At 44.9% G+C, this 14,257-nt stretch overlaps 1 pseudogene; it reads left to right on the top strand.

The window, feature by feature from the left end:
• Positions 1-14,257, top strand: part of LOC122941136 — a 193,936-nt pseudogene that overhangs the window by 20,833 nt on the left and 158,846 nt on the right.

Raw genomic sequence — 14,257 nt, 5'->3', positions numbered from 1 at the left:
CTCTGAGGACCCGGGTCCCATTTTGGCGGAGGGGGTGGTTGTTTCTGCTCTGTATTCTGATTTGGAGGCCGAGGTCCAGGCTGCCCAGACTGAGGTACCTGCCCGTTGTCCTCCTGGGAAGTTGTTTGTGCCTCCTGAGTTACGTCACAGACTCTTCAAGGAGCATCATGATACTGTTCTTGCTGGTCACCCCGGGAGTAGAGCCACGATAGATCTCATTGCTCGGAGATTTTGGTGGCCGGCTCTTCGTAAGTTGGTGGAGGGTTTTGTGGCTGCTTGTGAGACGTGCGCTCGCGCTAAGGTCCCTCGTTCACGGCCTTCAGGTCCCCTTCTTCCGTTACCCATACCTTCCCGTCCTTGGAGACACCTCTCCATGGACTTTATCACGGATCTTCCTCGTTCCTCAGGGAAGTTGGTAATCCTGGTGGTGGTGGACCGTTTTAGCAAGATGGCTCATTTCGTACCCTTCCCTGGTTTACCCAGTGCTAAAACGTTGGCGCAAGCTTTTGTCGACCATATTGTTAAATTGCATGGCATTCCCTCGGATATTGTTTCCGATAGAGGCACGCAGTTTGTGTCCAGATTCTGGAAGGCTTTCTGTTCTCGCCTGGGGGTTCAGCTGTCCTTCTCTTCTGCTTTTCACCCGCAGTCGAATGGTCAGACTGAACGCGTCAACTAGAATCTGGAGACATATTTGCGCTGTTTTGTGGCAGAGAACCAGGAGGATTGGTGTTCATTTCTCCCTCTTGCTGAGTTTGCTCTGAACAACCTTCGTCAGGAATCTTCTGATAAGTCACCATTCTTTGGTGCATATGGGTTCCATCCGCAGTTTGGGAAATTCTTGGGAGGGGCTCCCTCTGGTTTGCCTGAGGAGGAGAGATTTTCCTCGTCTTTGTCTACCATTTGGCAAAAGATTCAGAGTAATCTTAGAAAGATGAGTGAGAAATATAAGCGTATTGGCTGATAAGAGACGTATGCCTGGTCCGGACCTGAATGTGGGTGATCTGGTGTAGTTGTCTACAAGAAATATTAAACTGAAGGTTCCCTCCAGGAAATTGGGTCCCAAGTTTATTGGGCCTTATAAAATCTTGTCAGTCGTCAATCCTGTTGCCTTCCGTCTTGATCTTCCACAGGTTTGGAAGATACATAATGTATTTCACAGGGCTCTTTTAAAACCATATGTCCAGCCCACGGTACCCTCCTCTTTGCCTCCTCCTCCGATTTTGGTTGATGGCAATCTGGAGTTTGAGGTTTCCAGAATTGTGGACTCTCGCATTGTCTGCGGTTCTCTTCAGTACCTCGTTCATTGGAAGGGTTATGGTCCTGAGGAGAGGATGTGGGTTCTGGTGTCGGACATTAAAGCCACTCGCCTCATCAGGACATTTCATAGGGCTCATCCTGAGAAGGTGGGTCCTGGGTGTCCGGAGTCCACCCGTAGAGGGGGGGGGGGTACTGTCACTACCAGAGCTTTGAGACGTTCTCACAGCTCTGTTTCTCCACCCCTGTGATGATGTCACTACTAGAGCTTGGAGGAGTTCCCTCTGCCCTGTTTCTCCGCCCCTGTGATGAGGTCTTTACTTTCTGTTTCCTTCCTCCCAGCTGTCCCTCCTGTGTTTGATTTCGCTGCCTTTAAATCACCCCTCCTCCTTTGTAGAGGTGCGGATTATACTTTTCATTTTAGCTGTATCTCTCGCTTGAGTATCTTCACCTATGTGATATCTTTTCACTGGATCTGTGTTCTGCTGAAGCAAGTACTTCGGGTATTGTCTGCTGACTTTGGATCTGTTTTCACTGCTGCTGCAGCTCCTTCAGTTAAGTGTTCAGACATTGTGTGTTTCTGTTTCTTTGCTGACTGAATCCGAGGCGACCTCGGTTCCCTCCATATACTGAGCAGGGCACCGGTGGCCGTGCCCCTTCCACTATTGTAGGGGTTTCAGTGGTCATCAGCCTTAGGTACGCAGGCATGTCTCGATCCACCATCTGGATCTGGACATGTGCTTAGCAGCTTAGGGAGAGCATTTAGGGTCTGTCAGGGGTCACCCTTTATCTTTCCTAGTTTGGGTCCGGTCAGTTGCTATTCACTGTGTAGGCTCTTGTTGCTCACTTACAGCCGTGACACCTTCTCCCTGCTTAGTCGGAGGGAAATATGTTATTTAAATGGGACTGTATGTTAGAGGCGCTGAAGTGAGGGGAGGGGTGTCAGTTACATAGGACTGTATGCTATAGAAGACTATAAAAAAAGATATGTTTTTTACATGGGACTGTATGTTATAGAATATTGGAGAAAGATGACTGGTGTTATTTACAAGGGACTGGATATTTTTGAAGACTGGAGGGTAAGGAGTGATGTTATTTATATGGGACTAACGTGTTTGAATGCATAACATAATTAACTTAATAACCATAAATTAACCAATGACGAGGGAGGTCCTAGAAGCCCCAATAACCTCATAAACACCGGGAAAACCTGCGTCTCCATCTTGCCCCCAGCCGTTGAACCCAGCTCGGAGGCAGCAACTGATGGACGCCTAGTTCGTTAATACCAGCTCCTCAATGAGAGTCCAGCCCCTCCCGCGGGGCCCTCCCATCCTCAGGTACCACCATATTTTTCCACTTCAAGGACCTCCCCGCCTCCACGACTGCCGCGACAAAACAAGTGACCCTGAACCCTGCCTGAAACCCTACTCCACCAACCATCTCCCATGTACCTCCTCCCCCATCCCCCACTGCCTACTACCTTATTCTTTTTTTTTTTTATGAACTTACCAAATACCGCATTCACCAGGGACGGGAGGGTGGGCGTTCGCTTGCCCTGGCCACAATGCTCCTGCTCCCGCCTCCTCCTTCCTCTGAGCCGTTGGCCACCCCCCCTGTTCACCTAGCAACTCGCGCCCTTCTCTCCTCCCTGCCTCCACCACTTAACCCCTACCTCACCTGTCTCCTCACTCCCAAACCCTCTTCATGAGCGGTCTCCCCTTACCGCTGCGCTCCCCGTCCGGCCTGACTCACATAACAGGTCAGTCCTTTAATTGTCCAAGTGTATTAGGGAGTCCTGAGGGATAGCTGAAGGCCTAGGGAGCATTTTAACATCAGCTATGGACTTCATTGGGGGAAGAAAGCTGGCACTAAAGTGCCTGGGGCAGCATCAAATCTAAATATGGACCTGGTTCCACAGCAGTAGCAGGATGTAGTGTCACACATCACACTGCTGGTTTGTGTAGGAGGAGGAGCGGTGCGGCCAGGAATCTGCTGTGCTCCTCCTCCTACACCGACCAGCAGAGCAATGTGTTACACTACATCCTGCTACTGCATATATTTTTTTAACTTCCTGTGAAGGGGGCACATATCTGACCATTACTACTGTGAGGGGGCACATATCTGACCATTACCACTGTGAGGGGGCACATATCTAGACACAACTACTGTGAAGGGGGCACATATCTGACCATAACTACTGTGAGGGGGCACATATCTAGACATAACTACTGTGAGGGGGCATATATCTAGACATAACTACTGTGAGGGGGCATATATCTAGACATTACTGTGAAGAGGCATATATCTAGACATAACTACTGAGAGGGGGCATATATCTAGACATTACTGTGAAGAGGCATATATCTAGACATAACTACTGTGAAGGGGGCACATATCTAGACATAACTACTGTGAGGGGGCACATATCTAGACATAACTACTGTGAAGGGGGCACATATCTGACCATTACTACTGTGAGGGGGCCCAAATCTGGACATAGCTACTATGTACTGGCACAAAGGGGGAATAATTACTATGTCGGGGCATTAAGGGGACTGGGTGTGTATAGTTATGCTTTGGGCAGAGTTAGAGGCGTGATCTAGTATGAAAAGAATATATATACATATTGTAAACATATTTACAAGATGTTTTTTATTTGCACATATATGTTTATATTTGTATGTGTGAATTGGGGGGGGGGGGGGGCAGGTACATCTTTTGCACAGGGACCCTTTGCTGCCTGTGTCCGCCCCTGGTGGTCTATACCTGAAAGGGTCAATGCTCTTTTGGCAGCACAAGTACTGTTGCCACCTGACCAACTTAATTAGTATTTGTGGCAGGAGGCCAATGTCAAATTTATTTTTGGCACAGTGAAGCACCAGGCAGTAATTCCCTGCTCTGCTCTCTAGCTGACGCCATATATTGAGTCAGCACTATGATAACGAGGTGGGAGTCTCCCCAGTACTGTCAGGGCTTGAGGATACAACTATTATTTAACTTTCATTCTATCTCTTAAATTGTCACAGCCAGGTCTTGGACCCAGGACCTTCTTTATTGGAGGATAAAACCCTAGACAGTGAGCCACTGGAAGTAATAGGAGGATTTTCTCTGGCTAAGAACAGTATTTTTGGCATGCCTAATGTATTCACATGTGTAATGTACTGGTATCTAGTATCTACAGATACATATCTATATATACCAGTGCACTGTATGTTGGGTTGTGTTTAGGTTTTTGGGCCTGTATTTTAAGTAGGGTCTGATCTTGAGTCTGGATTTATCTTTGTCTGAGCTTAGGGACTTTCATGTTCGGGGTCTGATCTGGAGTTTGATTTTATTTTGGAGTCTGAGCCTGGGGTCCTTATTCATGCTGGGTGTCTGAATTGATTAGAGCCTGAGTTTGATTCTAGGCTGTTTATTTATTTATTTTTTACATTACTTGTGATTGAAACGCATTAGTTTAGGGGGTGTCCTGTATCGATGTATGTAAAATATTGTACACTGGACGTCACTTCTTTAGGATCTACCTGATGCCACTGTTCATAGGAAAGCAAATATGATTACCACTACGTAGAAGTCATCTCTGGTCTACAAAGCCTGGAGTCCTGACTCTTCTTCTCTTCACAGAATTCTTCTCTGCTGGAGAGACCTGATCCAGATTTGCCGATATGTTTTCAGCAGACAGTTCTGGTTTGGATCCCTCTGATCTTCTTTTGGCTTTGTGCACCTTGGCAGCTGCTCAACTTGTGTCAATCAGACAAAGTGAAATCCCCTATTACTAAGCTGTATCTGACCAAGCAGGTAAGTCACCCAGACATTAAAATCCTGACAAAAGAGCACTTGGGTCTGTCGACCTGATCATAAAATGGTTGTTCTTGTTCAGGATTACAAAAAAAGGTTTGCTTGCTTTTTCTTTTCTTTTTCCTAAAAACAGTGCCACATCTGTCCATAGGCTGTGTCTGGTATTGCAACTCCTCTGTATTCAAGTAAATGCATTGAACTGCTATTCCAGACACAACCTGTATATAGATGTGGCGCTGTTTCTGAAAAAAAAAGATCAAACCTTTTTTTCTAATCCTGGACAACCTTTACATTTTTACTTAGGCCTCGTGCCACACGACCATATATGCTTTAGTATGTTTTGCGATCCACAAACCGCTGATACCAACCGTGTGCATGCCGCCATTTTCTTTATCCCTTCTGCAGAAATGTCCTATCCTTGTCTGCAAAATGGTCAAGTATAGGACATGTTCTTTTTAATTTTGCAGGATTGAGGCACGGACATATGGATACAGACAGCATTAGGCCTTCTGCACACGAACGTGGCCGTATTGCGGACCGCATTTCCAGATCCGCAATACAAGGGCACCGTTCCGTGTGCATTCCGCATCACAGATGCGGACCCATATACTTCAATGGGTTCGCAAATCCGGAGATGCGGAATGGTGCGGAACGGAAGCACGGAACCCTACGAGAGCACTACGGAGTGCTTCCGTGGGGTTTCGTCCCGTACCTTCGTTCGGCAAAAAGATAGAACATGTCCTATCTTTTTGCAGAACGGCCGAATCGCGGACCCATTAAAGTAAATGGGTCCGCGATCTGCTGCGGCTGCCACACATTTTGCGGGCCGCAGCACGACCACAGGGCGCACACGTTCGTGTGTAGGAGGCCTTACTGCTACCCTGCAGGTGCACTGTTTAGGTGCTAAAAATGTTGTTGGGGACATAAAGTTGCAATCTGAAAGCTCAGTACAATAGAAAAACATGGCTGCTTTGTATTAGAAACAGCGCCATTCCTGTGCATGGGTTGTGCCTGGTATTGCAGCTTCACAGCTTCATTCTAGAGAATGGGATTGAGCTGCAATACCAGACACAACCTGTGTACAGGTGTGGCACTATTTTTGATCTAATCCTGTAGATCTATCGGCCACGGCACCTTTAGGCCACCTGCGCACAGGTGCCAGTAAATGCACATAAGACAAGCACGAATTTCCGTGCGGATTTATGTGCGTTTGTGCAGCATATCTGCACTAAAATCTGGAATGTATTTTTGGGTGTGGATTAGACGCGGTTTTGCCGCAGATCTCGCCCTTCCATTGGTGAGGGTGAACTCCACAACTAACACGGCAAACCTTATAGACATGCTGCAGATTTAGAAATCCGCGCGGCAGGCCAATTACCGCACAGAAAAAACCTGCAAAGTGTATATGAGGTTTGTGTGATCTGATGCACTTTGCTGGTACTGTACTACGCTGCGGTTTTTCTGCACAGGAATTTTCACAAAGAAAACGCATGTATTCCGCGACGTGTGCAGGTGACCTTAGTGACCTTTTTAAAATAGGATGTTAGTGAGCTGTATTTTGTACGTCCTGTTCTAATCCGTACAGCAGGTCAATGCTGGGGTCACCTTCTGTGAAATACTAACTAAAGAACATATCGTGTGACGCTGCGAATCCTTGTAGTGCCGGACTCATCCAGAGTCGTAAGAGCCGTGGTGTAATATATGGGATGATGGAAGGTATAATATAGGTGTACACACACACACACACACACAGACATACAGATACAAAAGGTTGTGTTTCCCTTGTCAAATTTCATGTTCTTTTGATTGAAAAGGGTCAAAGGGTTTGTCCGAGATTAGCCCAGAAACAGCGCCACTCCTGTCCACAGGTTGTGTCTGGTATTGAATACAGTGTGAACCTGTCCCTTTAGGTTTATGTTTCCTCTTTTACAGATCCTGACGTTATTACTTTTATGCACTTCGATTGCTGGAATCGGCATCACAATATCAGAACATGTGGACGGACAGTCAAGCGCCAACTCTGCCAAAATACTTCCTACCGTCCTCTATGTAAATCCGGCCCTCCATGCTGTAACATGGGTAAGACCTGTTTGGATGATCTGTCCTGAATGTTATATAAAATACTAGTACAATCATTTTTCACCTCTGGCTAAAAACATTAGCATGGAGTTTGTGTGTTTGTGCAGCACGGGCTATTGATTTTTCCCTCCTCTATGCTTTGCACTGCAGCTCTGACTGTTCAGATTAGTTGCTGTCTGTAATCAAAAGGTCCCCAGGAAATTTGCACCAAACTCAATAAAAAGTGTGCCTTGTGTGAATGTGACCTGATATACTCCTCATCTCTATTCAGAATAATTTATGTCTTATATTGGCACTCAAAACACGTAGTCTGATTGTACATCTTCCTGTGCACTTAGATCTTGGTATTAATAGTCCACCATGGCCGAAGGTACTGTGTCCGGACAGACACTGGAGCCCTCTTCATCTTCTGGATTCTTTCCGTTGTTTGCGGGATTTTTCCATTTCAGTCTGTAATCCGAGTTGCGCTGAATGTAAGTAATAATGTTGTACCGTATAAAACACTATATATTATAAAACACCATTTATTATTAAACTCTATATAATATAAAACACCATCTAATGTAATATTATCATATAAAATACCATCTAATGTAATATAATAAAATATAAAACACCATCTATAGTAAAACTATATATACAAAAATAAAAAGCACCACAGGTAATATAGAACAATTTATGATATGAAACACTTTGCAATGCCAAACTATATATATAATGTAAAACATTGGATAATATAAATAACACCAAATATATAATACTTGAGAATACAAAACCCCATAAAATTTAAAACACTATATATTCAAAACATAATATAAAACACAATGTAATATAAAACAATAGCTAATATAAACCTCCTTATAATATATGTCTGTGAAGGTTCTCATTTATCCAGGTCATGGTATATCTGTAAAGAATAAATCAAGGCAACTGGATTTACTGTAGATTTCTTGTAGTTCTTCCAACGAGTGAAACGTTTTCAAGAAATCTACAGTACGTCCAGTTGCCTTGATTTATTCTTTACAGATATCCTTATAATATAAAACGATGTATATTGTAAAACACTATAATATGAAGCAATATAAATATATAATATAAAACACTACATCATAAAATAATATAAAATGTTAGGTAATGTAAAACAAAATATAACATGCTATATTATGAAACACTATATAATATAAGCACCATGTCATATATATAATAAAAACAAGATTAATATTATGTATTTTTTATGTTATGACGGCATATAATTTAAAACACTGCATGATATAGAACAACATACAATGAAAAACATTATATATTATAAAAAAATTATATAACAATATAAAGCATCATCTAATATAAACACTATGGGGGACATTTATTAAGACAGGCGTTTACACTCCGGTCTTAATAATCCGGATATCTGGTGAAGAGGCGCCAGCCTGTACATAACTTCAGCACATCCAGCACCAGTCTAAATTTAAGACGGCTTCCTTGCTGGCTTACATTTAGACAATATTCTACGCCTAATTGTCTCACCCACATCACGCCCACCTTTAGACCTGGGGTAAGTGGGGAAAAGTCGCACATTGCTGCACATAAAACCTTTCTAATATAGGCGTATTTCAGGTTAATAAATGACCCCCTATGTAATATAAAATTCTGCATTAAACCCTATTTCATGTAAAATACCATATAATATGAAAGACGATATAGAATACTATATAAGGCTAATATATTTTATAGTAATGAAACTAAACCTCTCCAGGAGACCACAGCTTTCAGACAACTACCCCTGAAACATTTTCTGTGACAAATTTTTTAATTCCCGAAGGCCTCATGCATACGACCGTTGTTCAGGTCCGCATACGAGCCGCAAATTTTCAATGGGGCCGCAAAAGATGCGGACAGCACTCCGTGTGCTGTCCGCATCCTTTGCTCCGTTCCGTGGCCCCGCAAAAAAAATATAGCATGTCATATAGGCATTTCTACAATGGGCCTCCGTTTTTGCGGACCGCAAAAAACTGAACGGTCGTGTGAATGAGGACTAAGGCTGGTTTCACACGAGCGAGTTTAATGCATTGAACTTGAAGCATATGTCTGTGAGAGCTCCCGTCCTGACCTACGTAGCACTGATGGGAACGCATAGCATTATATTGATTATAATCCTATGTAACCTTTACAGTTCTGGAATGTATTGTATAACACTGACATAATGCTGTCGGTGTTATCTGGCTGAAAACTGCCACAGCAATAACCACTTGAAAAATAGGCTGGTTTTAGGGGGTGGATTTTCTGCCATAGTGGATCTCCCTCTACTTTCAATCTTTGGATTGCAAAGGTTGAAAACTGCAGAAAAAAACCTACTGTACAGCAACTATTGACATGTTTTGAATGGTCATCTCAAAGACTCTACACAGCATCAAGGTGCACACGATGGCTGCCATGATGAGTATTTGGAAATGAGAGACTAGTGGATGCATGGAATAGCCTTCCTGCAGAAGTGGTAGCTGCAAATACAGTGAAGGAGTTTAAGCATGCATGGGATAGGCATAAGGCCATCCTTCATATAAGATAGGGCCAGGGGCTATCAGTATATTGGGCAGACTAGATGGGCCAAATGGTTCTTATCTGCCAACTGTCACGATAGGTTGGTAAGCAGGGAAATAACCAAACACAGGGAAACAAACAAAACAAATGACTAGGCCCAAAATCTAGGGAGAAAAGGGTCACCTCCTAGCGATCCATAAAAGTTTTCCCTAAACTGCTGTGCCCATGTGCATACCCTAATGGTAGATATGCACATTCCCTCATGCCTAAACCTATAAACCATGGGCAAACCCTAAGCTGTAGGGAAAAGGGTAGAGGCAACTTGCTTCTTCAAACCTGGAGAAAGCAAGCGTCTCCCTAGAAGCCTAGATAAAAGACACAATGGGAAATAACAGAGAGGACTTATCTAGAGCAGACGATCCACCACACTTCACAGGAAAGAACTATAACCCGCACAGGCCACTGGGGGAAGGAGGGAAAACTAGCCTGACTAACAATCAAACCCAGTACACCTGTGGGAAGGTGGATCCAGCTCAAACCCAAACCAAAACAAACAGAGAAGTCAGACATATGCAGCCAGTCTGACAGACCTCCGCACATTCACAGGGCAAGGCGTGACACTGAGACATTCTATGTTTCTATGAAAACAACATGTCCTTCTCCTATAAAACATTTTCATACATCTCTTTTTTTATTCACAGAGAGATATTCCGGATCTTCCCCGGTTCTGTTTGTTTTTCATCTCGTTTGGTCTTCAGGTTCTTATTCTTTTTATCTCTTCCATCTCAGAAACCAGCGATCTCTCAAAAAAGGTAAGGAAAGCCATCATGATGATGATGGCTAACTCGGCCAGGTAATGTGACATCATTGGTCGCCCACTAATTTTCTTCAAATTTCCTCCTATGTATAAGCAGGGGTGCACCACCAATGAGGCCAGGTGAGGCGATAACCTCAGGCAGAACCAAGTAGGGGCAAAGGGGGGGCAGCTTAAGGTCCATGGGCTGAAGAGAAAGGGTTAGGTTAAAAAATTGGCATTGGGGGAGGGGGTGCTGTTTTATTTTTCGCCTCAGGCAGCAGAAAGGCTAGTTGCCACGAATTAAAACCAGGATCCTATAGGTTGGCTTTTTACCTGTCAGATCCTATTGTTTCCCCAATGGGAAAGGAAGGTTTTAGCAGGAGATAATGGGGCAATTCCTCCAGTCTCTCCCAAACATGACCAGCAGTGAGACTTGAAAATAAGACAGCTATTACTTAGTGATAAAGGGAGGTTTTGCTCATCGAAAATTAGAGATTTATGTCTATCTTTGTATTCCGTCCCTTTTATTCTGTTCCTAGGCTGTTGTCTTTGTTTTCTATATAATCCGCTTATTCTGTGTATTATATACACCCCTCCAGTCCTTCATATACCCCAGGAGTAACATACCGTACAACCCTCGCAGATACTTATATATAAAAATAGTTTACTGATAACATAGAGATGACAAAGCAATGGCCATTATACATGAAGATACAGACACTACAAATAAGGCAGTACATAGAGGACACCACCACACACAGCTGCCTTCGTTCCTGCCCCTCCTGAATGCTATGCAAATGTGGCTAATAATGTGTATGTATATACAGTATATCCATAGTCCACCAATATACCGTCTACTGGATATACTCTTCTACCCAACTCACATCCAGTACCTGACCATTAGTACATGTACATACAGTACAGACCAAAAGTTTGGACACACCTTCTCATTCAAAGAGTTTTCTTTATTTTCATGACTATGAAAATTGTAGATTCACACTGAAGGCATCAAAACTATGAATTAACACATGTGGAATTATATACTTAACAAAAAAGTGTGAAACAACTGAAAATATGTCATATTCTAGGTTCTTCAAAGTAGCCACCTTTTGCTTTGATTACTGCTTTGCACACTCTTGGCATTCTCTTAATGCGCTTCAAGAGGTAGTCGCCTGAAATGGTTTTCACTTCACAGGTGGGCCCTGTCAGGTTTAATAAGTCGGATTTCTCGCCTTATAAATGGGGTTGGGACCATCAGTTGCCTTGTGGAGAAGTCAGGTGGATACACAGCTGATAGTCCTACTGAATAGACTGTTAGAATTTGTATTATGGCAAGAAAAAAGCAGCTAAGTAAAGAAAAACAAGTGGCCATCATTACTTTAAGAAATGAAGGTCAGTCAGTCCGAAAAATTGGGAAAACTTTAAAAGTGTCCCCAAGTGCAGTCACAAAAACCATCAAGCACTACAAAGAAACTGACTCACATGCGGACCGCCCCAGGAAAGGAAGACCAAGAGTCACCTCTGCTGCGGAGGATAAGTTCATCCGAGTCACCAGCCTCAGAAATCGCAGGTTAACAGCAGCTCAGATTAGAGACCAGGTCAATGCCACACAGAGTTCTAGCAGCAGACACATCTCTAGAACAACTGTGGAGAGGAGACTGTGTGAATCAGGCCTTCATGGTAGAATATCTGCTAGGAAACCACTGCCAAGGACAGGCAACAAGCAGAAGAGACTTGTTTGGGCTAAAGAACACAAGGAATGGACATTAGACCAGTGGGAATCTGCTTTGGTCTGATAACCCAAATTTGAGATCTTTGGTTCCAACCACCGTGTCTTTGTGCAACGCAGAAAAGGTGAACGGATGGACTCTACATGACTGGTTCCCAGTCATGGTGTGGGGGTGCTTTGCTGGTGACACTGTTGGGGATTTATGCAAAATTGAAGGCATACTGAACCAGCATGGCTACCACAGCATCTTGCAGCGGCATGCTATTCCATCCGGTTTGCGTTTAGTTGGACCATGATTTATTTTTCAACAGGACAATGACCTCAAACACACCTCCAGGCTGTGTAAGGGCTATTTGACCATGAAGGAGAGTGATGGGGTGCTGCGCCAGATGACCTGGCCTTCACAGTCACCGGACCTGAACCCAATCGAGATGGTTTGGGGTGAGCTGGACCGCAGAGTGAAGGCAAAAGGGCCAACAAGTGCTAAGCATCTCTGGGAACTCCTTCAAGACTGTTGGAAGACCATTTCAGATGACTACCTCTTAACCACCTCCCGATCGCTGTACGCGTATATGCGTCCGGGAGGTGGTTGCTTTATTCCTCCTGGACGCATATACGCGTCTTCTCGCGAGACGCGAGATTTCCTGTGAACGCGCGCACACAGGCGAGCGCGCTCACAGGAACGGAAGGTAAGCGAGTGGATCTCCAGCCTGCCAGCGGCGATCGTTCGCTGGCAGGCTGGAGATCCGAATTTTTTAACCCCTAACAGGTATATTAGACGCTGTTTTCATAACAGCGTCTAATATACCTCCTACCTGGTCCTCTGGTGGTCCCTTTTGTTAGGATCGACCACCAGAGGACTCAGGTAGGTCAGTACAGTCCCACCAAACACCACACTACACTACACTACACCCCCCCCCCGTCACTTATTAACCCCTTATAAACCCCTGATCACCCATGATCACCCCATATAAACTCCCTGATCACCCCCCTGTCATTGATCACCGCCCTGTCATTGATCACCCCCCTGTCATTGATCACCCCCCTGTCAGGCTCCGTTCAGACGTCCGTATGATTTTTACGGATCCACGGATACATGGATCGGATCCGCAAAAAGCATACGGACGTCTGAATGGAGCCTTACAGGGGGGTGATCAATGACAGGCGGGTGATCACCCATATACACTCCCTGATCACCCCCTGTCATTGATCACCCCCCTGTCATTGATCACCCCCCTGTAAGGCTCCATTCAGACGTCCGCATGATTTTTACGGATCCGATCCATGTATCCATGGATCCGTAAAAATCATGCGGACGTCTGAATGGAGCCTTACAGGGGGGGTGATCAGTGACAGGGGGGTGATCACCCTGATTACCCTGATCACCCCCTGTCATTGATAACCCCCCTGTAAGGCTCCATTCAGACGTCCGCATGCGTTCTGTGGATCCGATCCATGTATCCATGGATCCGTAAAAAATCATGCGGATGTCTGAATGGAGCCTTACAGGGGGGGTGATCAGTGACAGGGGGGTGATCACCCTGATCATCCCCTGTCATTGATAACCCCCCTGTAAGGCTCCATTCAGACGTCCGCATGCGTTTTGTGGATCCGATCCATGTATCCATGGATCCGTAAAAAATCATGCGGACGTCTGAATGGAGCCTTACAGGGGGGGTGATCAGTGACAGGGGGGTGATTACCCTGATCACCCCTGTCATTGATAACCCCCCTGTAAGGCTCCATTCAGACGTCCGCATGCGTTTTGTGGATCCGATCCATGTATCCATGGATCCGTAAAAAATCATGCGGACGTCTGAATGGAGCCTTACAGGGGGGGTGATCAGTGACAGGGGGGTGATTACCCTGATCACCCCTGTCATTGATAACCCCCCTGTAAGGCTCCATTCAGACGTCCGCATGCGTTCTGTGGATCCGATACATGTATCCATGGATCCGTAAAAAATCATGCGGATGTCTGAATGGAGCCTTACAGGGGGGGTGATCAATGACAGGGGGGTGATCAGGGAGTCTATATGGGTGATCACCCCCCTGTCATTGAT

Source organism: Bufo gargarizans, chromosome 6 (genome assembly GCF_014858855.1).
Source record: "Bufo gargarizans isolate SCDJY-AF-19 chromosome 6, ASM1485885v1, whole genome shotgun sequence".
Taxonomy (NCBI): Eukaryota; Metazoa; Chordata; class Amphibia; order Anura; family Bufonidae; genus Bufo; species Bufo gargarizans.
Note: the sequence above shows the minus strand (reverse complement) of the source record. Positions and strands in the feature narration are given on the sequence as shown.